This window comes from Pleurodeles waltl, chromosome 7, assembly GCF_031143425.1.
Source record: "Pleurodeles waltl isolate 20211129_DDA chromosome 7, aPleWal1.hap1.20221129, whole genome shotgun sequence".
Classification (NCBI taxonomy): Eukaryota; Metazoa; Chordata; class Amphibia; order Caudata; family Salamandridae; genus Pleurodeles; species Pleurodeles waltl.
Window position 1 is genome coordinate 1,431,749,749 of NC_090446.1, and position 25,488 is coordinate 1,431,775,236.

Sequence of the window (25,488 nt, forward strand, 5' to 3'; positions counted from 1 at the left end):
GGTCCCCTCCGTGCCGACGCCCGCGTCCGCGACGTAAACCCCCTTCGACAAACGTGCCTCTCCCATCCCCCGCTTCTGTCACCTCCACCCCAACCGAGACCATGGTAACGCTTGAACCCTCCTCGCCTGAAGTCAGTGACGGTGGCCTCTCCTGTGCCTTACGCCGCACCATCTGGGCTCCATACAACGCCTTTCCAACCGAAACTGGTTGCACCTGCTGCGCACCCTGCAATGACTGAGAAAGAACATTAGCGGGCCCCACCCCGCCCTGCTCCCACCAAATGTCCTCTTCTCCATCGTCTACCAGCTCTCCTTCCTCCAGGCTGCCCTCCTCGTAATCCAAAATGCACTCATCCTCACACCACAGGTCATCACCGTGGCCCAACGCTGACTGGGCCCTTTGTTGTTACCACTCACCCGTTTTATCCCCGGCTGTGCGCTGCATGCTCACAACCCGATGCACCCCCGATGGACCCGGACGCTGCTCCCAAGAGGCGGCGGTGCCGGCAGGCACAAAACCCATGCCTCCACACCGCTCCTCGGGAGCGTCCGCAGCCAAACGCATCGCTGGCAAAGTCCGTGAAACAGACTCGCACCTGCTGTATGCAAAAAGCAAGGTAAGGAACTTCGAATTCGGTTTTCTTCCTGCTTTTTTTTTAAACTGCCCAAAAAGTTCCGACCACGCTCAAAATCCACTTCCCCAAAAAACGGGCCGCCCACCGTGTCACCTTTGACAAAATGGTGGCCGGTGACAAAATGGAGCCCCATATATACCCACAGAGCCCACAAAAAAACGCCCAAACACAGCCCACGGCGCCGCGGGCTGTACCACCCTCCTTAAAGAACCCGGGGGGGGGAGACCTCATTCTTCAGCATGTCCCCCCCCGGGATCCCATTTTAAACAAACAACTACCTGCTACATGTCTCTGAAACCTTTGTTCATGAACTGTGGGCTCGGAAAGCTTAGTGAATTGCACAAATGGGGTCTTTCAGGGTTTGGCAGAGCAGGAGATTAGCTGGAAATCAGAAGGTCTCCTCTGTTTCCCTGTCTCCTATAGCGGTGGCAACGCCTGAGCAAGATGGCCCTCTGAAACCTTCACTCAACAGTTAGTCCAAATCACCCAGCATGTGGATGTTTGAAGACCGACCCCTTAGGGCAGCTCCTCCAATATTCATTTCTGCTGCCTGAGACTGCAGGCAAAAATAATTTGAGCATCAGGCCCTTGGTTCATTTTCCTGCAAACAGAAACACCCTCTCTGGTTTTTTTTTTTAGTAGAAAAAAAATGCTGAGGCAACTGTGGCATCCCGTTTTTGCTGTGAAAACGACGGAAATCCTGCCAAATTAGTGGGAACTGTAAATATGGCCATCTGGCAGCGCCTAGCGCTCACCCAACGCTTAAGTGATTTCTGAAAAGATGACACTGCTTTCTCTTCTTTTCTCTTCCGTTTTATTCCATAAATAATACAGCAATTAAGTTCCAGTATACAACCCTGGCACAGCCGTACCACCAACTGTCAACGGTCTCCTTCCCAAGCCTTTGCATTCCTCCCCATTGCTAAGCAACCCATGACATTCCAAACTCCTTTTTTCTAATCCCCAAGTTCTATTCCATCATACAATACAACAATTTCCAAAGTATTTTAGATTGGATGTGCTCTTGTATAGGGAGGAAGAGTGCAGAAAAGCTGATGTTACGGTCACATTTGGTTCAGGTTAACAATCCTGGATGTGTTTTGCTCTCTAGAACAGCATACAGTATAGTCCAGAAGTAGCCCCTTTCTTTATTAATCTGGAAGAAGTGTATGCATCAGTTGCAGCACCACGGGAATGGCAAGACATATCTCAGAAATTAGTTCAATTGGAAGAAGCAAATTTTTCTCCCTAGGGACACTTGGGGCATCAATAACATTAGAATTTACGTTCACCTCCTAAGATGTGGGGAAAGAGCATACAGCTTAAGAGGGTCACAATCTACCACGCCCGAGGAGGTCTTATTTTTTGGGTACAGGGGTCTCTCACTTAGAAGGATTCAATTTAAAATATTTGTTTGGCATCCACCATTGAACTATTGTGAGAAGTGAAGTGATGTTTGGAGATTTAACACTTTATCCATTCCCTGAACTGAACATCAGCTCTGCCTTATTGGCATCCATGAAAGAAACGCACATAGAAAGGAACTAGGAGAGAGTTCAGAGCGCCGGAGTCATTCAAGAGGCTTCAAAGTGGATTCAAAAGGCACTGAAGCAACAGATTGAATTTGAATGACAGGAAGGACTTAATATGGGTCAGTCATTTTGCAGTATGGTATGGCCTGTTATTTTGTAATATGGTATGATCTAGCTGTTGTATATTATGGTGTGACTCTGGTATGGCCTGGTATTCTGTAGTATGGTATGATATGGTATGGCTTTTCATTGTATAGTATGGTATGAACTGTCATCAATAAATCAAGGATTTACAAAGCACGGCAAATCACCAGTGTAGGTCTCAAGGCTCTGGAGTTGCTAAAGCTTAATGGTGATCTGTTATTCGAACAGCCATGTCTGAGTGTTTTCGTCAATTGCTGGAGTAATGAGGCGGTCCTGAGGTGCAGGGAGAGGTCGTTCTAAACTCTGGCCGCCAGGTGTGAGAAGGAAGGTCCTCTGCTGTTGCTTTGGCAGGTCTGGGGGGTGTCGGCGAGGAAGAGGGAGGCAGATCGTAGGTTTCTGGTTGGTTGGTGGAAGGTTATGCATTTGTTGATGTATGCTGGTCCTTCATTGTGCAGGGCTTTGTATGCATGGGTCAGCATCTTGAACTGGCATCTCTTCTGGATCGGGAGCCAGGGTGGCTTCTTGAGGTAGTGTGTGATATATGTTCATCTAGTGAGGTCAAGGGTGAGTCTTGCTACTGAGTTTTATATTGTCTGTAGTCTCTTCAGGAGGCATGCTGTGATTACTACATAGAGTGTGCTCCTGTAATTCAGCCTGCTGGTGACAAGGGCCTGCGTGACGGTCCTTCTGGTGTTGACTGGGAGCCACCTGAAGGTCTTGCAGAGCATGCGTAGGATGTGGAGTCAGGCAGATGAGACTGTCTTTGCTTGTTTGGTCATAGATAAATTGCTGTCCAAGATGATGCCCAGGTTACATGCATGGTCTGTAAGGGCAGAAGATGGGCTGAGTTTAGCAGACTACTATGCACCTATCCATGTCAAGGTGTTGTTCCTGGAGATGAGGACTTAATTCTTGTCTGTGTTGAGCTTGAGACAGGTGTCCTTCATCATTTGGCAACGCTCATCCTACATCTGTGGAAGTTCCCTTTGGTGTTGGAGGGGTCTTCTCACAGCAAGAGGATGAGCTGGGTGTCATGGGTCAGGGGGTTAATTTACATGTTGAAGGGGGTGGGGCTGAAGGATGATCCTTGGGGGATGCAAAGATGGCCTTCCTGGGTTCTGAGGTGAATGGTGGGAGACTGATTATCTGGCTTTTTCCGGTGCGGAATGAGGCAATCTATATGAGGGCTTCTCCCTGGATTCCGATGTGGTAGTCTGTTGATCAAGATGTGTTAGGAGACGGTGTTGAACACAGCTGGCAGGTCCAGGAGGATGAGGGCTGGCATTTCACATCGGTCCCTGATAGCTGCCATGAGGGCTGTCTCGGTGTTGTGGTTGGCTCGTAATCTGGATTGGGAGGGGACTCGGAGGTTGTTGGAGTTCTAGTTGTCGGCAGATGATTTCTTTAGGAGGGGTCTCACTTCAGCTTGTTTCCAGTCCTCAGAGAAGGAAGCCGAAGTGATAGGGGGTGTTCAGGACTTTCTTGAGCTCATTGCCAAACGTCTTGCTCCTGAGATTGAAGACGTTTTGGTGACAGGGGCCTGTGAGTGCTCCTGGGTGCACGGAGTTCATGATGGAGATAGTGGCTTGAGTTGTGAGAGAGAGTTAGGTTTTGAAGTTTTCTTAGATGACTCAGATCTTGTCCCGTAAAAAGTCCGCCAGGATTTCATACAGTTCTTGGGAGGGCATGATGTACTCAGTGACTGTGAGGTGGAGAACGTGTTCACGATGGCAAAGAGCTCCTTGCTGTGGTGTGTTCTGGCTTCTATTCGGTCTGCTAAAGCATTCTTTTTTTCTTTCAGGAGGCAGTGGCACTGGTAGAGTGGTGTCTTGAAGGTGGTATGGTCTCCTTGTCTCTTTGCTGGTGTGCCACTTCTTTTCTATTTGCCGGTAGTTGCATTTGGTAGATTTCAGCTCAGCGGTAAACCAGCTGGCCCTTCTGGCAGGTACTCTGGATTTGGCTTGCTTGGTGGGGCAATTTTGTTGGCACATTCTGTGATCCACTGGGAGAAGTGCTTCACAGCCTGTTCTAGGTTGGATGATGTATCTTGGGAGTTTAGAGTGTTGTTCCTCTGGCCTTCTGATATCTTTTTCCAGTCTCTGTGTGTGGAGCTGAGGGGATGGTGCCAGTGTTGGCAGGTCCTGAGATGGTGAAGTGGACACTGTAGTGTTCGGTCCAGCTGACTGTCAAACATGGTTGTACTTAACTGCTGCTGGACGTGAAAATGTGTTCGAGTGTGTGTCCTGTGATGTGGGTGGGTCAGTGACAAGTTGCTTGAGGGCGATGTTGCTTAAGCTTTTCAGGAGGTCCGTTTGTTGGTGTTGCTGCGGTCATCAAGGTGGAAGTTAAGATCCCCTAGGAAGTATAGTGCTCAAAGTCGATAGTGATTGGGCGATGAGGGATGGTGTTGCAGAAACTGGGGTGTGGTCTATAGGCAAAGGTGCCTGTGATGGAGCTTTCCCGTTCGTGTGGAGTTGGAAGTTGAGGTGCTCCATTATCAAGATTGAGTCGTCTGAGGAGACTGTGCAGTGAAGGGTGTCATTGTGTAGTATGGTGTGGAATGCCCTGTCATTGTATAGTGTGGTATGGTATAGTATGGATTGCCTGTCATATTATGTATGGTATGGTCTGTCATTGTATGGTATAGTTTGGCCTGTCATTGTATGGCATGGCCTGTCATTGTATACTATGTTAGGGCCTTTCGTTGCATATTATAGTAGGATCTTGGATGGACTTTTATTGTGTAGTATGGTTAGGCCTGTCATTGTATAGTATGGTATGGCCTAAGCGTGAGTCACAGGTCAGGAGTGTCAGATAGAAAAGTAAAAGACGCAAAGTGGATTCAAGACTTTGCAGCCTTGGTATTGGGCACACTGACATTTAATAGCAGCAGCCGCTTGTTAACGATCAGAGTTTTGGACTCCAACACTGATTCTTTTACAAATTAAGCAATTAGTATAGTAAGATGTGGCCTATCGGTGTAAAGTACGGTATGGCCTCTATATTTTATATTATAATAGACAATATATTGTGTGGACTTCCATTGTATAGTATGGGGTGGCCTTTCAATGTACTGTATGGTATGGTGTTGCTTGTCATTATATAGTATGGTATGGAGTGGCCAGTCATTGTATAGTATGGTATGGGTGTGGCTTTTCATTGCATAGTTTGCTATGGCCTGTCATTGTATAGTAAGGTATAGTATTGCCTGCCATTGAGTATAGTATGGTATGGTATGGACTGGAATGGTGAATATGGTCTGGTGTGGTATTGTATAATCTGGCATTGTAGAGTATAGCATATTATGGTATGGTATAGCCTGTTGTGAGAAAATGGGTTATTAGGTGAGGGGGACAAGTACCCACCTCAAGTAATAATCACAATCCTTCTCAAGGTGAACCGCTAAAGTCACTAAATAAGCCTGAGCTCAACCCCTGTGTCTATGGTACAGAGCAACTAAAGTCATTAAATAAGCCTGAGCTCAACCCCCTGTAGATATGGCACAAAGCAGATAGGCTTAACTTGTAGGCAATGCATGAAGTATTTATGAAGTACTAAAACAGTTCATTATTCCTCTAAAATCCCGCTTCCACCTGCCAACTCTGAGAACAAGGTCATGCTTTACAGAAATGCACTAACCTCAGTAAAGAAGCTTCTGGGTCTCCTAGTTCATGACACTTAGCAAGCATAATTGAGGCTAAAAGACGTTTCAGAGCGAAAAGGAACAACATCCATATTTGGTTATAAAAAATATTGGTACACATATGAAAAGAAATGCTAAAATACATAATGTGATTGTTCTTGCAAACCTTCCTTTATTCCGTGAGGAAAGGTGTTTCTACAACTCAATTGAAAAGAGCCTTATCACTTCCTTATATCTACATTGTCATTTGCCTCATCATCCTCAGAAATGACAATTGTGAAAGTATTGGAAGTGCCTTTATTTTTTAACAGGTGTAGGATGATGCACATTAATTTCATAAGTATATGTCAGCCACAATTAAAACAGTTGCAATTCCTGATTCAAATATTTTCATTTCCCAGGATCCAAAGACCCATTCAGTATCTTGTGGCTTCCTGATACTCTCCTTAATGTTATCTACCTGCACATACGCAAATTGAAGGGTTGGGAAGATGGATGCAAAATTCAGTACAAACCACAGCCCAAGTGCCCTTTGGCCGCTAAAAGGTAGTATAATTAGGGTGACCAGACACCCTGGATTTCCCCAGACAGTCCCGGTTCTACGACGACTGTCCTGGCGTCCTAACGCTTTTTTGAATTTTAAATACATGTCCTGGTTTTTGGGAAAAAGGGCCAGTCATTGTGCAAAACAAAATTGAAAGGTATGCTCTCCTTTCTCAGGCCCTTCTGAAGTTTGAAACAATGTAAGTAATTTATCTGTGTCTGCCAGGCAGCAAAGGAGGAGGTCCGCTGCCTGCTCTCATCAAAGAACCAGAGTGAGGAGGAGGGTGGGTGCGCAGGGTAATAAAATATACTTACCTAACCTTACCTGGGATGGGGTCCCCCACTCCTGTAGTGCCCCTGTGGTGTGAGTGGTGGTGTTGCTGAGGCTTGGGGTGGGCATCTTTGTGCCCATTCCATAATGTTTAGCCACGGAATTGGGCCTACCTGCACTATAACACCTGGTTTGACCAGGCGTTAAATAATAGCGCTAAGCGGGCTTAGCACCATTATTTAGGCCCGCCTCCTCCTTGTGCGTTGTTTCTGCGCCTGGGTGTAAATAAGGTGCTAGGGGGTTGTGTTTAGGACGGGAACGCCTACCTTGCATCTCATTGACGCAAGGGGGTTTCGCGCATCCTAAACATGGCGCAAACTCCAATATTTTGATGCTAGATGGGTCTAGCATCAAAATATAAATATGGAGTTAGGTTAGCGCTGTCTTAGCGCTGAGTTGTGCAGTGAATATTTTGTTTTTTTAGCCACATGTTTAACCCCGCCCCATTGCATGCATCATCACTGTTCCTATACTTTTTTTTTATGCACTTTGAGTTGTGTGCTCAGCTGACTTATTCATTTATATCACTCCAGTTGCAGGCAGTGCAGGCACAAATGTGGTCTCATTGAAGCTAGAGCATACCTCTTATTTAATCTTATATGAGGGAGCTGCCATCCTTTGGCTCATTCTCCATTTCAAAACATGACAAATAGAAAGAGTCAATTGTCTGCCCTGAAACAAATGACTTGCCCCAGTGCAGAGTCAACACCACTTTGTATCTCTATTGAATTCACTGGTGGTGTACCCCACAATAAGCACATGACACTCTTGGACACTTAAGGTAGATGTATGCTACAATAACCATTGGCAATTCTAGATAGCGTTTTGTTATTGCTTTGCACATGATTATCAGTGAACTAGTGACAATAATTGCAATTTATTTTGCAGTTTCACATATTTGCTTACAATAGAAATTTGATTTATGCTTTAAAATGTTTGCTTCAGCCTACGATTGCATTATTTCAGTATTAAAAGATTGGGCTACTTTTTGGGCTGGGACCGGTTCATCATTTGGGCTTACTTTGGGCTGGTCGTTCAACAGCTTTGGACTTTAGAAGGCTTTTAAAATCTGACAGCACTGGGCTGCAGTAGAACACAAGGGAATCAACTGACAGACTGCTCCTTGTAGAATTACGCTTTGCTGCGAATGTCAGACTTGATTCTCATATGGCTGATAAAAGATAGTGTGATTTTACAGAAAATATGCTCTCAGTTTAGCTTCTGGAGCACTTTCCCTAACCTCAATGGGAAAATTATGAGAAAACAGTTTTCTCTCAAACATGATTCATGAAATCCCAGCAGGGTAAAATCACCTAAGAACACACCACAGTTCCTAAAATTAGTATAGTTCCATCAACAAATGATTTATATCGTAACAAAAAAAAAGTATCACCCTTTATACGTTCTCCTTTTTGTGACCCTCAAAACCTGCCATTCACTATAATGCATTTCATTCAGGTGCTATTATGTATATTGCCCCAGATGGCTGCCATCACTCTCTGATTGAAGTGCTGATAGCCAATCTGATCTCACCATGAGATCTGTGTTTAGGCTCTGCCCAGATGAACAAGTTACTTACCTTCGGTAACACCTTTTCTGGTGGATACACTAGCTACCTGTGTATTCCTCACCATATGAATTCATCCTTGCGTCAGCATCCGACGGAAAGTCTTCTTCCTAGCTGTCCAAGTCGACGAGGACGTCATAATGGCACGGCTCCACGTGACTCCGTCTGACGTCAACGTGCCAATAAGAGGTCCTCGTCGGCGTACTGACGTAAGTTTCACCTCATTTTTTACATGCCTTTGAGGCGAACAGGTGAGAACCGACCCATCAAAAACCGTAAAGAAAGACATATATACACACACAATAACATTTTCCATTGAACTCATATATTCACATAGATACATAAAAATACATATATATATATATATATATATACATATACAAATAAATACATCAACCACTGCAAGATAACTGTGAAATCAGGCAGGCAACGGGGAGGCGGGAGGGACTGTGAGGAATCCACAGGTAGCTAGTGTATCCACCAGAAAAAGCGTTACTGAAAGTAATTAACTTGTTCTTCTGATGGATACAACTACCTGTGGATTCCTCACCTTATGAATAGAGTCCCAAAGCTGTAACGCACTCAGTGGTGGGTGCCCGCCTGATTACACCAAGAAATCTTGCAATACCGAACGAGCAAAATGACCGTCCCTCCTCACTTCAGAGTCCAAACAATAATGTTTTACAAAGGTATGGAGGGACACCCAAGTTGCCGCTTTGTATATATCTACTAATGGAAATCCTCTCGCTAGGGCCGAGGAAGCAGACTTAGCCCTAGTAGAATGGGCCCTGATACCTTCAGGAGGGACTTTCTTTGCCAGAGAGTAACACATTTTTATACACAAGATGACCCACCTGGAGAGTGTTCGTTTATGGACCGCTTTGCCCTTTCCCTGTCCAACATACCCTACGAACAGCTGATCATCCAAGCGAAAGTCTTTAGTCCTCTCCAGGTAAAAACTCAGCGCCCTCTTAGGGTCCAGCCTATGGAGCCTCTCTTCATCTTTAGAAGGGTGGGTAGGAGGGTAGAACAAGGGAAGGGTAATAGACTGCCCTATATGAAAAGGAGTGACAACTTTTGGCAGAAAAGCCGCCCTGGTTTTCAGCACCACTTTATCAGGGAAAAACATGGTAAAAGGAGGTTTAACAGAAAGGGCTTGAAGCTCCCCAACCCTTCTAGCAGATGTGATCGCAATTAAGAAAACAGTCTTTAAGACCAAGTATCTCAACGGACATGAATGCATGAGCTCGAAAGGCGAACCCATCAAAAACGTTAATACCAGATTCAAGTCCCACTGAGGCATGTGAAAGGACGTGGGAGGAAACTTACTCACTAAACCTTTAATAAACCTATTTACAATTGGAGATTTAAACAAAGAAGGTTGGTCCGGAAGGCAAAGAAAAGCTGACAGAGCCGCCAAATAACCTTTAACCATAGCTACCGTACAGCCTTTCTTTGCTAAACTAAGAGCAAACAAAAGAATATCAGAAAGGTGGGCCTTCAAGGGATCTTTTTGATTCTCCCCACACCAAACCACAAATTTTGCCCACGTGACGGCATAAATGGATTTAGTGGAGTGTCGCCTGGACGATAGAATAACATCCACTACATCCAGTGGGACAGAAAAGGAACTCAGGTTGCCCCGTTCAATCTCCAGGCATGAAGGTGCAGGCTCTGGATGTGGGGGTGTAGAACCTGCTCCTGCGACTGTGAGAGGAGGTCTGCCCTGAGCGGGAGACGGAGCGGAGGGCACTGAGAGATTTGAAGCAGGTCTGTATACCATACCCTTCTCGGCCAGTCCGGTGCCACCAGGATGACTTGGGCCCGGTCTTGACGAACCTTGCTCAGAACCCAAGGAATCAAGGGTATGGGGGGAAACACGTAAAGCAACTGGCCGCTCCAGGACATCTGAAACGCATCCCCAATGCTCCTTGCAACGGATACTGGAGGCTGCAGAACAACGGGCAATGCGCGTTCTCTCGAGTGGAGAATAAATCCACCTGAGGAGTACCCCACATCCCGAAGATGTAGAGGACCAGGTCTGGATGGAGATGCCACTCGTGATCTATCGAGAAGTGACGACTGAGACCGTCCGCACGTACATTCAGAACTCCGGCCTAATGATTTGCTATTAAGCAAATCTGATGGTCCTGAGCCCAGGACCAAAGTCGCAGGGCTTCTATGCAAAGAAGGTACGACCCTACTCCTCCCTGCTTGTTTATATACCACATTGCGGTAGTGTTGTCTGTTAAGATCTGAACTGATCGACCGCGAAGGGAAGGGAGGAAGGCCTTGAGCGCCAAACGTACCGCCCGCAATTCCAACAAATTGATATGCAACATCTGTTCCGCTGGAGACCAATGACCCTTGATCTCCAGGTCCCCCAGATGAGCTCCCCACCCTAGAGTGGAAGCATCCAATATCACTGTGGCCACTGGAGGTGGCAGTGAAAACGGATTTCCTTGGGAAAGGTTGCCGTCCAGTGTCCACCAATGAAGATCCGCTACAGCGTCCTTGGAGCTCTTTATTGAATCCCTGAGATCTCCTTTGTGCTGGAACCACTGCCTGCGGAGGCACCACTGAAGAGCCCTCATATGCCAGCGAGCGTGAGTGACCAACAGAATGCAAGAAGCAAACAGACCTAGCAAGAGTAAGACCTTGAGGACTGGAACTGCCGCTCCAACTTGAAACAATGGAATCAGCGCCTGAATGTCCCGAACCTGCTGAGGCGGGGGTAGGCCCGAAACATTGTTGTGTCCAGTACTGCCCCTATGAACAGGAGGTGTTGAGAGGGCTCCAGGTGAGATTTGGGCACATTTACAGAAAAACCCAGATCGAACAACAATTGGGTTGTCATTCGCAGATGAGACAACACAAGCTCTGGAGACTTGGCTTTGATCAACCAATCGTCCAGGTAGGGAAAAACCGCTACTTCCCTCCTTCTCCTTCTGATATGTGCTGCAACAACCGCCATCACCTTCGTAAAAACCCGAGGTGCTGAAGTAAGTCCAAACGAAAGGACCGCAAACTGGTAGTGTTGCGTTCCGACCACAAACCGGAGATACTTCCTGTGCGACTTGATTATCGGAACATGAAAGTAAGCATCCTGCAAGTCGACAGACACCATCCAGTCTCCTTTGTTCAACGCCAATAGCACCTACGCTAGGGTCAGCATTTTGAATTTTTCCTGCTTGAGAAACAAATTCAAAATCCTCAAGTCTAGGATCGGCCTTAAACGACCGTCCACTTTGGGAATCAGGAAATATCTTGAATAAAACCCCTGACCCCTTTCCTGCAACGGCACCAACTCTATAGCTCCCTTTGCCAACATGGTTACAACCTCTTGTTGCAACAACAGAAGATGGTCTTCTGAACAAAAGGAGGGCCAGGGGGGAAAGGGAGGAGGGAACTCCTGAAAGGGGAGAGCATAACCTTTTTCCACAATTCTTAGCACCCACGAGTCTGTTGTAATCGACTTCCATTTCTGCAGAAAAAGACTCAATCTTCCCCCTACAGGAGAAGTATGGATGATAAAGTGGGGAAAACTAGGGCTGCTTCTGCTGTTGTCCACCAGAGGAGGATGATGAAGATGACAGCTGCTGGGCTGGTCCTCTAGCTCTACCCCTACCCTGCCCTCTAAAGGCAAGATAGGGCAGATTGGCAGGCTGCTGGGCGAAGGACTGCGACCTCCGAAAGGCAGAGCCACGAGTGAACCCCCGAAACCTGCGAAAAGGTCTATAAGAAGTTGTAACAGGGGTCTGTAATCCTAAGGACTTAGCTGTCGCCTGACAGTCCTTAAGCCATTCAAGGGCAGAGTCCGCCTTGTCCCCAAACAGCTTTTCCCCATCAAATGGTAGATCCTTTAAGGTGGATTGAACATCCGAAGAAAATCCAGAGGACCTTAACAAGGCATGCCTCCTAGTAGCCACAGATGTTCCCATGGCCCTGGCTATCGAATCCGAAGTGTCCAGGCCAGATTGTAAAATTTGCTGAGCAGCCGCGTGCGCATCCACAAAAAGGGATATAAACTACCTTTGCATCTCCTGCGGCAGATCCTTTGCCATCTCCTTACCGGACTCCATAAGGGCGTGGACGTATCTGCCCAGCACACAGGTAGAATTAGTAGCCTTAAGCGCCATACTGCATGATGAAAAGATCTTCTTCGAAGACTGCTCCATCCTCTTGGACTCCCTATCAGTTGGGACTCCAGGGGATGTTCCAGGAGCAGACTTCGCGGAACATGACGCCTGGACTACTAAGCTCTCCGGAGTTGGATGTTGTGATAGAAAAACCGGATCTCCTGGTGCGCCCCTATGTCTCCTCGCCACTGCCCTGTTTACTGCCAGGAGTTGTTACTGGCTTCTTCCATAAGTCCAATATAGGCTCAGTTAAAGCCTCATTGAAAGGCAGCAAAGGGTCAGCACTGGACGAAGAGGGATGCAGTACCTCTGTGAGCAGGTTAGTTTTCACCTCCGCCACAGACAAAGGCAAGTCCAGGAACTCTGCTGCCTTCCTTACCACTGTATGGAAGGAAGCGGCCTCTTCTGTAAACTCCCCCAGAGACGCAATGTCCCACTCCGGGGAAGTATCCAGATCACTTGCAGTGGCTAGACCCTGGAACTCATCCGAAGGCTCAATCTCTCCTTCCTCCAGCTGTCTATATTCCTCCTCCTCCAAAAGTCTTAACGCCTTCTGTAAGGAAATGCCTCCTTGGCATGGTTGCCCCCTGACTTTTTGCCTTTGCTGATGCTATGTTTACAATTGAAAGTGTGCTGAGGCCTGCTAACCAGGCCCCAGCACCAGTGTTCTTTCCCTAACCTGTACTTTTGTATCCACAATTGGCAGACCCTGGCATCCAGATAAGTCCCTTGTAACTGGTACTTCTAGTACCAAGGGCCCTGATGCCAAGGAAGGTCTCTAAGGGCTGCAGCATGTCTTATGCCACCCTGGAGACCTCTCACTCAGCACAGACACACTGCTTGCCAGCTTGTGTGTGCTAGTGAGGACAAAACGAGTAAGTCGACATGGCACTCCCCTCAGGGTGCCATGCCAGCCTCTCACTGCCTATGCAGTATAGGTAAGACACCCCTCTAGCAGGCCTTACAGCCCTAAGGCAGGGTGCACTATACCATAGGTGAGGGTACCAGTGCATGAGCATGGTACCCCTACAGTGTCTAAACAAAACCTTAGACATTGTAAGTGCAGGGTAGCCATAAGAGTATATGGTCTGGGAGTTTGTCAAACACGAACTCCACAGCACCATAACGGCTACACTGAAAACTGGGAAGTTTGGTATCAAACTTCTCAGCACAATAAATGCACACTGATGCCAGTGTACATTTTATTGTAAAATACACCACAGAGGGCACCTTAGAGGTGCCCCCTGAAACTTCACCGACTATCTGTGTAGGCTGACTAGTTTTAGCAGCCTGCCACAAACCGAGACATGTTGCTGGCCCCATGGGGAGAGTGCCTTTGTCACTCTGAGGCCAGTAACAAAGCCTGCGCTGGGTGGAGATGCTAACACCTCTCCCAGGCAGGAATTGTCACACCTGGCGGTGAGCCTCAAAGGCTCACCTCCTTTGTGCCAACCCAGCAGGACACTCCAGCTAGTGGAGTTGCCCGCCCCCTCCGGCCAGGCCCCACTTTTGGCGGCAAGGCCGGAGAAAATAATGAGAAAAACAAGGAGGAGTCACTGGCCAGTCAGGACAGCCCCTAAGGTGTCCTGAGCTGAAGTGACTCTAACTTTTAGAAATCCTCCATCTTGCAGATGGAGGATTCCCCCAATAGGGTTAGGATTGTGACCCCCTCCCCTTGGGAGGAGGCACAAAGAGGGTGTACCCACCCTCAGGGCTAGTAGCCATTGGCTACTAACCCCCCAGACCTAAACACGCCCTTAAATTTAGTATTTAAGGGCTACCCTGAACCCTAGAAAATCAGATTCCTGCAACAAGAAGAAGAAGGACTGCCTAGCTGAAAACCCCTGCAGAGGAAGACCAGAAGACAACAACTGCCTTGGCTCCAGAAACTCACCGGCCTGTCTCCTGCCTTCCAAAGAACTCTGCTCCAGCGACGCCTTCCAAAGGGACCAGCGACCTCTGAATCCTCTGAGGACTGCCCTGCTTCGACGACGACAAGAAACTCCCGAGGACAGCGGACCTGCTCCAAAAAGACTGCAACTTTATCCAAAGGAGCAGCTTTAAAGAACCCTGCAATCTCCCCGCAAGAAGCGTGAGACTTGCAACACTGCACCCAGCGACCCCGACTCGGCTGGTGGAGAACCAACACCTCAGGGAGGACCCCCGGACTACTCTACGACTGTGAGTACCAAAACCTGTCCCCCCTGAGCCCCCACAGCGCCGCCTGCAGAGGGAATCCCGAGGCTTCCCCTGACCGCGACTCTCTGAAACCCAAGTCCCGACGCCTGGAAAAGACCCTGCACCCGCAGCCCCCAGGACCTGAAGGACCGGACTTTCACTGCAGAAGTGACCCCCAGGAGTCCCTCTCCCTTGCCCAAGTGGAGGTTTCCCCGAGGAAGCCCCCCCTTGCCTGCCTGCAGCGCTGAAGAGATCCCTTGATCTCTCATTGACTTCCATTGCGAACCCGACGCTTGTTCTAACACTGCACCCGGCCGCCCCCGCGCCGCTGAGGGTGAAATTTCTGTGTGGGCTTGTGTCCCCCCCGGTGCCCTACAAAACCCCCCTGGTCTGCCCTCCGAAGACGCGGGTACTTACCTGCTGGCAGACTGGAACCGGGGCACCCCCCTTCTCTCCATTGAAGCCTATGTGTTTTGGGCACCACTTTGAACTCTGCACCTGACCGGCCCTGAGCTGCTGGTGTGGTGACTTTGGGGTTGCTCTGAACCCCCAACGGTGGGCTACCTTGGACCAAGAACTAAGCCCTGTAAGTGTCTTACTTACCTGGTTAACCTAACGAATACTTACCTCCCCTAGGAACTGTGAAAATTGCAGTGTCCACTTTTAAAACAGCTATTTGTGAATAACTTGAAAAGTGTACATGCAATTTTGATGATTTGAAGTTCCTAAAGTACTTACCTGCAATACCTTTCGAATGAGATATTACATGTAGAATTTGAACCTGTGGTTCTTAAAATAAACTAAGAAAAGATATTTTTCTATATAAAAACCTATTGGCTGGATTTGTCTCTGAGTGTGTGTACCTCATTTATTGTCTATGTGTATGTACAACAAATGCTTAACACTACTCCTTGGATAAGCCTACTGCTCGACCACACTACCACAAAATAGAGCATTAGTATTATCTATTTTTACCACTATTTTACCTCTAAGGGGAACCCTTGGACTCTGTGCATGCTATTCCTTACTTTGAAATAGCACATACAGAGCCAACTTCCTACATTGGTGGATCAGCGGTGGGGTACAAGACTTTGCATTTGCTGGACTACTCAGCCAATACCTGATCACACGACAAATTCCAAAATTGTCATTAGAAATTGATTTTTGCAATTTGAAATTTTTCTAAATTCTTAAAAGTCCTGCTAGGGCCTTGTGTGTTAAGTCCCTGTTGAGCATTGTCTTTTAGAGTTTAAAAGTTTGTTAAAAGTTTGAAATTAGATTCTAGAAACAGTTGTAGATTCTTAAAAAGTATTCCAACTTTTAGAAACAAAATGTCTAGCACAGATGTGACTGTGGTGGAACTCGACACCACACCTTACCTCCATCTTAAGATGAGGGAGCTAAGGTCACTCTGTAAAATAAAGAAAATAACAATGGGCCCCAAACCTACCAAAATACAGCTCCAGGAGCTTTTGGCAGAGTTTGAAAAGGCCAACCCCTCTGAGGGTGGCAACTCAGAGGAAGAGGATAGTGACTTGGAGGACAATTCCCCCCTACCAGTCCTATCTAGGGAGAACAGGGTCCCTCAAACCCTGACTCCAAAAATAATAGTCAGAGATGCTGGTTCCCTCACAGGAGAGACCAACACCTCTGAAATCACTGAGGATAGCCCCAGTGAAGAGGACATCCAGTTAGCCAGGATGGCCAAAAGATTGGCTTTGGAAAGACAGATCCTAGCCATAGAGAGGGAAAGACAAGAGATGGGCCTAGGACCCATCAATGGTGGCAGCAATATAAATAGGGTCAGAGATTCTCCTGACATGTTAAAAATCCCCAAAGGGATTGTGACAAAATATGAAGATGGTGATGACATCACCAAATGGTTCACAGCTTTTGAGAGGGCTTGTGTAACCAGAAAAGTGAACAGATCTCACTGGGGTGCTCTCCTTTGGGAAATGTTCACAGGAAAGTGTAGGGATAGACTCCTCACACTCTCTGGACAAGATGCAGAATCTTATGACCTCATGAAGGGTACCCTGATTGAGGGCTTTGGATTCTCCACTGAGGAGTACAGGATTAGGTTCAGGGGGGCTCAAAAATCCTCGAGCCAGACCTGGGTTGACTTTGTTGACTACTCAGTGAAAACACTAGATGGTTGGATTCAAGGCAGTGGTGTAAGTAATTATGATGGGCTGTACAATTTATTTGTGAAAGAACACCTGTTAAGTAATTGTTTCAATGATAAACTGCATCAGCATCTGGTAGACCTAGGACCAATTTCTCCCCAAGAATTGGGAAAGAAGGCGGACCATTGGGTCAAGACTAGGGTGTCCAAGACTTCAACAGGGGGTGACCAAAAGAAAGGGGTCACAAAGACTCCCCAGCAGAAGGGTGATGAGACAACCAAAACTAAAAATAGTAAAGAGTCTTCTACAGGCCCCCAAAAACCTGCACAGGAGGGTGGGCCCAGAGCCTCTTCACAAAACAATGGGTACAAGGGTAAAAACTTTGATCCCAAAAAGGCCTGGTGTCATAGCTGTAAACAGCATGGACACCAAACTGGAGACAAGGCCTGTCCCAAGAAAGGTTCCACTCCAAACTCCCATCCAGGTAACACTGGTATGGCTAGTCTCCAAGTGGGATCAACAGTGTGCCCAGAGCAAATCAGGGTCCACACTGAAGCTACTCTAGTTTCTGAGGGTGGGGTGGATTTAGCCACACTAGCTGTCTGGCCGCCTAACATGCAAAAATACAGACAGCAACTCTTAATTAATGGGACTAGAATAGAGGGCCTGAGGGATACAGGTGCCAGTGTCACCATGGTGACAGAGAAACTGGTTTCCCCTGGCCAATACCTGACTGGAAAAACTTACACAGTCACCAACGCTGACAATCAGAGAAAAGTACATCCCATGGCAATGGTTACTTTAGAATGGGGAGGGGTCAATGGCCTGAAACAGGTGGTGGTCTCCTCAAATATCCCAGTGGACTGTCTGCTTGGAAATGACCTGGAGTCCTCAGCATGGGCTGAGGTAGAACTAAAAACCCATGCAGCAATGCTGGGTATCCCTGAACTGGTGTGTGTGAAAACCAGAGCACAATGCAAGGCACAGGGTGAACAAGTAGAGCTGGAGTCTGGAAGAATGGCCCAGCCTACCAAGAGAAAAGGAAAGTCAGTTGGGAGACCAACTGCAACACAGCAAAAGAAAGGGAACCTCTCTTCTCAGGAAGAAGTTCTGCCCTCTGAGGGAACTGAGCCTTTGGAGCTTGAACCTTATCAGGTTGAGCTCTTGGGCCCAGGGGGACCCTCAAGGGAAGAGCTGTGTAAGGGACAAGAAACCTGTCCCTCTCTTGAAGGCCTTAGGCAGCAAGCTGCTGAAGAGTCCAAAGGCAAGAAAAATGGAACACATAGGGTCTATTGGGAAGATGGGCTCCTGTACACTGAGGCCAGAGACCCCAAACCTGGTGCCACTAGGAGAGTGGTAGTGCCTCAGCTGTTCAGAGAGTTCATCCTAACATTGGCCCATGACATTCCCCTTGCTGGACATTTGGGACAAACCAAGACGTGGGAGAGGTTAGTCAACCACTTCTACTGGCCCAATATGTCCAACATGGTTAAGGAGTTTTGCCTCTCCTGCCCCACCTGTCAAGCCAGTGGTAAGACAGGTGGGCATCCAAAGGCCCCCCTCATACCACTTCCTGTGGTGGGGGTGCCCTTTGAAAGAGTGGGTGTGGACATAGTTGGTCCACTAGAACCTCCCACAGCCTCAGGAAATATGTACATCCTGGTAGTAGTGGATCATGCTACCAGGTATCCTGAAGCTATTCCCCTTAGGTCGACTACTGCCCCTGCAGTAGCCAAGGCCCTCATTGGTATCTTTACCAGAGTGGGTTTCCCTAAGGAGGTGGTGTCTGACAGAGGTACCAACTTCATGTCAGCATACCTAAAGCACATGTGGAATGAGTGTGGAGTGACTTATAAATTCACTACACCCTACCATCCACAAACTAATGGCTTAGTTGAGAGATTCAACAAGACATTAAAAGGCATGATCATGGGGCTCCCAGAAAAACTCAAAAGGAGATGGGATGTCCTCCTGCCATGTCTGCTCTTCGCTTACAGGGAGGTACCACAGAAGGGAGTAGGATTCTCGCCCTTTGAACTTCTGTTTGGTCATCCTGTAAGGGGACCACTTGCCCTTGTTAAAGAAGGCTGGGAGAGACCTCTCCATGAGCCTAAACAGGACATAGTGGACTATGTACTTGGCCTTCGCTCTAGAATGGCAGAGTACATGGAAAAGGCAACCAAAAACCTTGAGGCCAGCCAACAACTCCAGAAGTTTTGGTATGACCAAAAGGCTGCACTGGTTGAGTTCCAACCAGGGCAGAAAGTCTGGGTTCTGGAGCCTGTGGCTCCCAGGGCACTCCAGGACAAATGGAGTGGCCCTTACCCAGTGCTAGAGAGGAAGAGTCAGGTCACCTACCTGGTGGACCTGGGCACAAGCAGGAGCCCCAAGAGGGTGATCCATGTGAACCGCCTTAAGCTCTTCCATGACAGGGCTGATGTGAATCTGTTGATGGTAACAGATGAGGATCAGGAGGCAGAGAGTGAACCTCTCCCTGATCTTCTGTCATCAGACCCAAAAGATGGCACAGTAGATGGAGTGATCTACTCAGACACCCTCTCTGGCCAACAGCAGGCTGATTGTAGGAGAGTCCTACAACAGTTTCCTGAGCTTTTCTCCCTAACCCCTGGTCAGACACACCTGTGTACCCATGATGTGGACACAGGAGACAGCATGCCTGTCAAGAACAAAATCTTCAGACAGTCTGACCATGTTAAGGAAAGCATCAAGGTGGAAGTCCACAAGATGCTGGAATTGGGAGTAATTGAGCGCTCTGACAGCCCCTGGGCTAGCCCAGTGGTCTTAGTCCCCAAACCTCACACCAAAGATGGAAAGAAAGAGATGAGGTTTTGTGTGGACTACAGAGGGCTCAATTCTGTCACCAAGACAGATGCCCATCCAATTCCAAGAGCTGATGAGCTCATTGATAAACTAGGTGCTGCCAAATTTCTAAGTACCTTTGACTTGACAGCAGGGTACTGGCAAATAAAAATGGCACCTGGAGCAAAAGAAAAGACAGCATTCTCCACACCTGATGGGCATTATCAGTTTACTGTTATGCCCTTTGGTTTAAAGAATGCCCCTGCCACCTTCCAAAGGTTGGTGAATCAAGTCCTTGCTGGCTTGGAGTCCTTTAGCACAGCTTATCTTGATGATATTGCTGTCTTTAGCTCCACCTGGCAGGATCACCTGGTCCACCTGAGGAAGGTTTTGAAGGCTCTGCAATCTGCAGGCCTCTCTATCAAGGCATCCAAATGCCAGATAGGGCAGGGAACTGTGGTTTACTTGGGACACCTTGTAGGTGGAGGCCAAGTTCAGCCACTCCAACCCAAGATCCAGACTATTCTGGACTGGGTAGCTCCAAAAACCCAGACTCAAGTCAGGGCATTCCTTGGCTTGACTGGGTATTACAGGAGGTTTGTGAAGGGATATGGATCCATTGTGACAGCCCTCACTGAACTCACCTCCAAGAAAATGCCCAAGAAAGTAAACTGGACTGTGGAATGCCAACAGGCCTTTGACACCCTGAAACAGGCAATGTGCTCAGCACCAGTTCTCAAAGCTCCAGATTATTCTAAGCAGTTCATTGTGCAGACTGATGCCTCTGAACATGGGATAGGGGCAGTTTTGTCCCAAACAAATGATGATGGCCTTGACCAGCCTGTTGCTTTCATTAGCAGGAGGTTACTCCCCAGGGAGCAGCGTTGGAGTGCCATTGAGAGGGAGGCCTTTGCTGTGGTTTGGTCCCTGAAGAAGCTGAGACCATACCTCTTTGGGACTCACTTCCTAGTTCAAACTGACCACAGACCTCTCAAATGGCTGATGCAAATGAAAGGTGAAAATCCTAAACTGTTGAGGTGGTCCATCTCCCTACAGGGAATGGACTTTATAGTGGAACACAGACCTGGGACTGCCCATGCCAATGCAGATGGCCTTTCCAGGTTCTTCCACTTAGAAAATGAAGACTCTCTTGGGAAAGGTTAGTCTCATCCTCTTTCGTTTGGGGGGGGGTTGTGTAAGGAAATGCCTCCTTGGCATGGTTGCCCCCTGACTTTTTGCCTTTGCTGATGCTATGTTTACAATTGAAAGTGTGCTGAGGCCTGCTAACCAGGCCCCAGCACCAGTGTTCTTTCCCTAACCTGTACTTTTGTATCCACAATTGGCAGACCCTGGCATCCAGATAAGTCCCTTGTAACTGGTACTTCTAGTACCAAGGGCCCTGATGCCAAGGAAGGTCTCTAAGGGCTGCAGCATGTCTTATGCCACCCTGGAGACCTCTCACTCAGCACAGACACACTGCTTGCCAGCTTGTGTGTGCTAGTGAGGACAAAACGAGTAAGTCGACATGGCACTCCCCTCAGGGTGCCATGCCAGCCTCTCACTGCCTATGCAGTATAGGTAAGACACCCCTCTAGCAGGCCTTACAGCCCTAAGGCAGGGTGCACTATACCATAGGTGAGGGTACCAGTGCATGAGCATGGTACCCCTACAGTGTCTAAACAAAACCTTAGACATTGTAAGTGCAGGGTAGCCATAAGAGTATATGGTCTGGGAGTTTGTCAAACACGAACTCCACAGCACCATAACGGCTACACTGAAAACTGGGAAGTTTGGTATCAAACTTCTCAGCACAATAAATGCACACTGATGCCAGTGTACATTTTATTGTAAAATACACCACAGAGGGCACCTTAGAGGTGCCCCCTGAAACTTCACCGACTATCTGTGTAGGCTGACTAGTTTTAGCAGCCTGCCACAAACCGAGACATGTTGCTGGCCCCATGGGGAGAGTGCCTTTGTCACTCTGAGGCCAGTAACAAAGCCTGCGCTGGGTGGAGATGCTAACACCTCTCCCAGGCAGGAATTGTCACACCTGGCGGTGAGCCTCAAAGGCTCACCTCCTTTGTGCCAACCCAGCAGGACACTCCAGCTAGTGGAGTTGCCCGCCCCCTCCGGCCAGGCCCCACTTTTGGCGGCAAGGCCGGAGAAAATAATGAGAAAAACAAGGAGGAGTCACTGGCCAGTCAGGACAGCCCCTAAGGTGTCCTGAGCTGAAGTGACTCTAACTTTTAGAAATCCTCCATCTTGCAGATGGAGGATTCCCCCAATAGGGTTAGGATTGTGACCCCCTCCCCTTGGGAGGAGGCACAAAGAGGGTGTACCCACCCTCAGGGCTAGTAGCCATTGGCTACTAACCCCCCAGACCTAAACACGCCCTTAAATTTAGTATTTAAGGGCTACCCTGAACCCTAGAAAATCAGATTCCTGCAACAAGAAGAAGAAGGACTGCCTAGCTGAAAACCCCTGCAGAGGAAGACCAGAAGACAACAACTGCCTTGGCTCCAGAAACTCACCGGCCTGTCTCCTGCCTTCCAAAGAACTCTGCTCCAGCGACGCCTTCCAAAGGGACCAGCGACCTCTGAATCCTCTGAGGACTGCCCTGCTTCGACGACGACAAGAAACTCCAGAGGACAGCGGACCTGCTCCAAAAAGACTGCAACTTTATCCAAAGGAGCAGCTTTAAAGAACCCTGCAATCTCCCCGCAAGAAGCGTGAGACTTGCAACACTGCACCCAGCGACCCCGACTCGGCTGGTGGAGAACCAACACCTCAGGGAGGACCCCCGGACTACTCTACGACTGTGAGTACCAAAACCTGTCCCCCCTGAGCCCCCACAGCGCCGCCTGCAGAGGGAATCCCGAGGCTTCCCCTGACCGCGACTCTCTGAAACCCAAGTCCCGACGCCTGGAAAAGACCCTGCACCCGCAGCCCCCAGGACCTGAAGGACCGGACTTTCACTGCAGAAGTGACCCCCAGGAGTCCCTCTCCCTTGCCCAAGTGGAGGTTTCCCCGAGGAAGCCCCCCCTTGCCTGCCTGCAGCGCTGAAGAGATCCCTTGATCTCTCATTGACTTCCATTGCGAACCCGACGCTTGTTCTAACACTGCACCCGGCCGCCCCCGCGCCGCTGAGGGTGAAATTTCTGTGTGGGCTTGTGTCCCCCCCGGTGCCCTACAAAACCCCCCTGGTCTGCCCTCCGAAGACGCGGGTACTTACCTGCTGGCAGACTGGAACCGGGGCACCCCCCTTCTCTCCATTGAAGCCTATGTGTTTTGGGCACCACTTTGAACTCTGCACCTGACCGGCCCTGAGCTGCTGGTGTGGTGACTTTGGGGTTGCTCTGAACCCCCAACGGTGGGCTACCTTGGACCAAGAACTAAGCCCTGTAAGTGTCTTACTTACCTGGTTAACCTAACGAATACTTACCTCCCCTAGGAACTGTGAAAATTGCACTGTGTCCACTTTTAAAACAGCTATTTGTGAATAACTTGAAAAGTGTACATGCAATTTTGATGATTTGAAGTTCCTAAAGTACTTACCTGCAATACCTTTCGAATGAGATATTACATGTAGAATTTGAACCTGTGGTTCTTAAAATAAACTAAGAAAAGATATTTTTCTATATAAAAACCTATTGGCTGGATTTGTCTCTGAGTGTGTGTACCTCATTTATTGTCTATGTGTATGTACAACAAATGCTTAACACTACTCCTTGGATAAGCCTACTGCTCGACCACACTACCACAAAATAGAGCATTAGTATTATCTATTTTTACCACTATTTTACCTCTAAGGGGAACCCTTGGACTCTGTGCATGCTATTCCTTACTTTGAAATAGCACATACAGAGCCAACTTCCTACACCTTCCTACGAGATCGAAGATGTGTCTCTAGGGCCGGCGTCGATAAAGAGTCCATTGATGCCGACGACTTCAAATCTCGAACAGGCCCAGGAAGAGATGGATGACTCCTAGCCTCACCCGGCGCCGGCCCCGACACGGAGTCCAACGAAGACCTCCGCGGAGTCGGTTGGCAGGAAGGCGATGGAGCCGGTCTGGAAGGAGACATCATCGACGTCGGATGGCGCGGTGATGGAGTCGGCTGACGTGATGGAGGATCCACCGTCACAAGCGGTGAACTCCCGCTAGGGGATATCCTCGGCGCCGAACCAACAGTCTCCGTAGGGCAAAAGGGCATGAATGGAGCCGCTTTGTACGGCGCCTGAGAGCCGAAATCAAACGCCAATGGCCCCGTGGGACCCGCCGGTGCACCAGCAGGGGCCATGGATTGAAACACGGCACACATTACATTAAAAAATGCAGCCGGATCCGTCCCTGGAGCCGGGAAAGCCAGGTATTGTTGAGCAGAGGTCTGCTGGACATCAGGCTCCCTCGACGCCGGCGAAAATTGAGGACTACGATGAACGACATCAAAGACAGATGGCGCCGGCAACAACTCCGAACTCCTGGGCTGAGGCGTCACAGTAGAGCTCATCTCCCATGTCTTCTGGCGTCGAGAAAACCTCGACCTCGATCGGCTCCACTCCGACCGGCGCCGAGAGTCATGACGGCGTTGAGAGTCATGATGACGCCGCTTCTTGGGTGAAGCATGGGAGGAATCCTTTTTATGGCCCTTCTTCTTTGCTTTTGCTAGGAAAAGCTTTGCCTCACGCTCTTTCAGAGCTTTTGGATTCATGCTCTGGCACGAAGAGCATCCTTCCACATCATGCTCTGGACTAAGGCACCAAATACAATCCGAATAGGGGTCGGTCACAGACATCCAACCCCCGCATTCTCTACACGGCTTGAAACCTGAGTTTTTTGGAGGCGACATTGTAACCACCAAAAATTGCTACAGTTATCCACAAGCCAGGAATTAAAACCGTTGGCGTCGAAGGCATGGAAAAAAGGAAAACTGACGTCAGTACGCCGACAAGGACCTCTTATTGGCACGTTGACGTCAGACGGAGTCACGTGGAGCCGTGCCATTATGACGTCCTCGTCGACGTGGACAGCTAGGAAGAAGACTTTCCGTCGGATGCTGACTGAAGCATGAATTCATAAGGTGAGGAATCCACAGGTAGTTGTATCCATCAGAAATACAAATTTTGTTTTCCTTTATTATCTCAAAAACTACTGAACGGATTTAGACTAAATAAGACGAAGCATGATCTGTGGACAAAAAGCTACCTTTCTGCCAAATTTGGTGTAATTCCCTCCAGCGTTTGAAGCTGTAGTCATGTTCAAAACCCCTATGGGAATTAAAATAGGAAATACACTTTTTTTGACCCCCTTCCCTTTTTTTCTCTGCCTCCGCTTGACGGATAACCCCAAAACTTTCTATGTGCAGCAAGACCCGTGGGCACACTTTTTTTTTTTTTTTTTTTTTTTTAACTTTTGAGATTTGTCAAGCGACGCCAGAGATATAGCCAAGCCAAAAAAAACTTTTTCAGTGGGTCTGAGGATGGTATGACAGAGGCGTGGGAGGTAAGTCTGTGAGAATAACATTTAGAAGCAGGTGGGGCTCAAGTCATTGCCACTGACACAACAGAGGGTTGTGGATAATCCATTCATTATCAATGACTTTGTACCAAATACTGAGGAATTTGTTATCACAGGCTCAGGAACAGTGCAATGATTGTCAGTAGTCCAGGCAAAATAGAACGGTTCCCTGGTGGAGCATTTCCCATCCTTAATCACCCACCACAGATGTACGAAAACTGTGTTACATAAACAGATTGTACACGATTTCCTTTAGCACAATACTTTTTTGTGAGCTAAATTTCCTCCTAATTGGATATGCCGGCAAAAT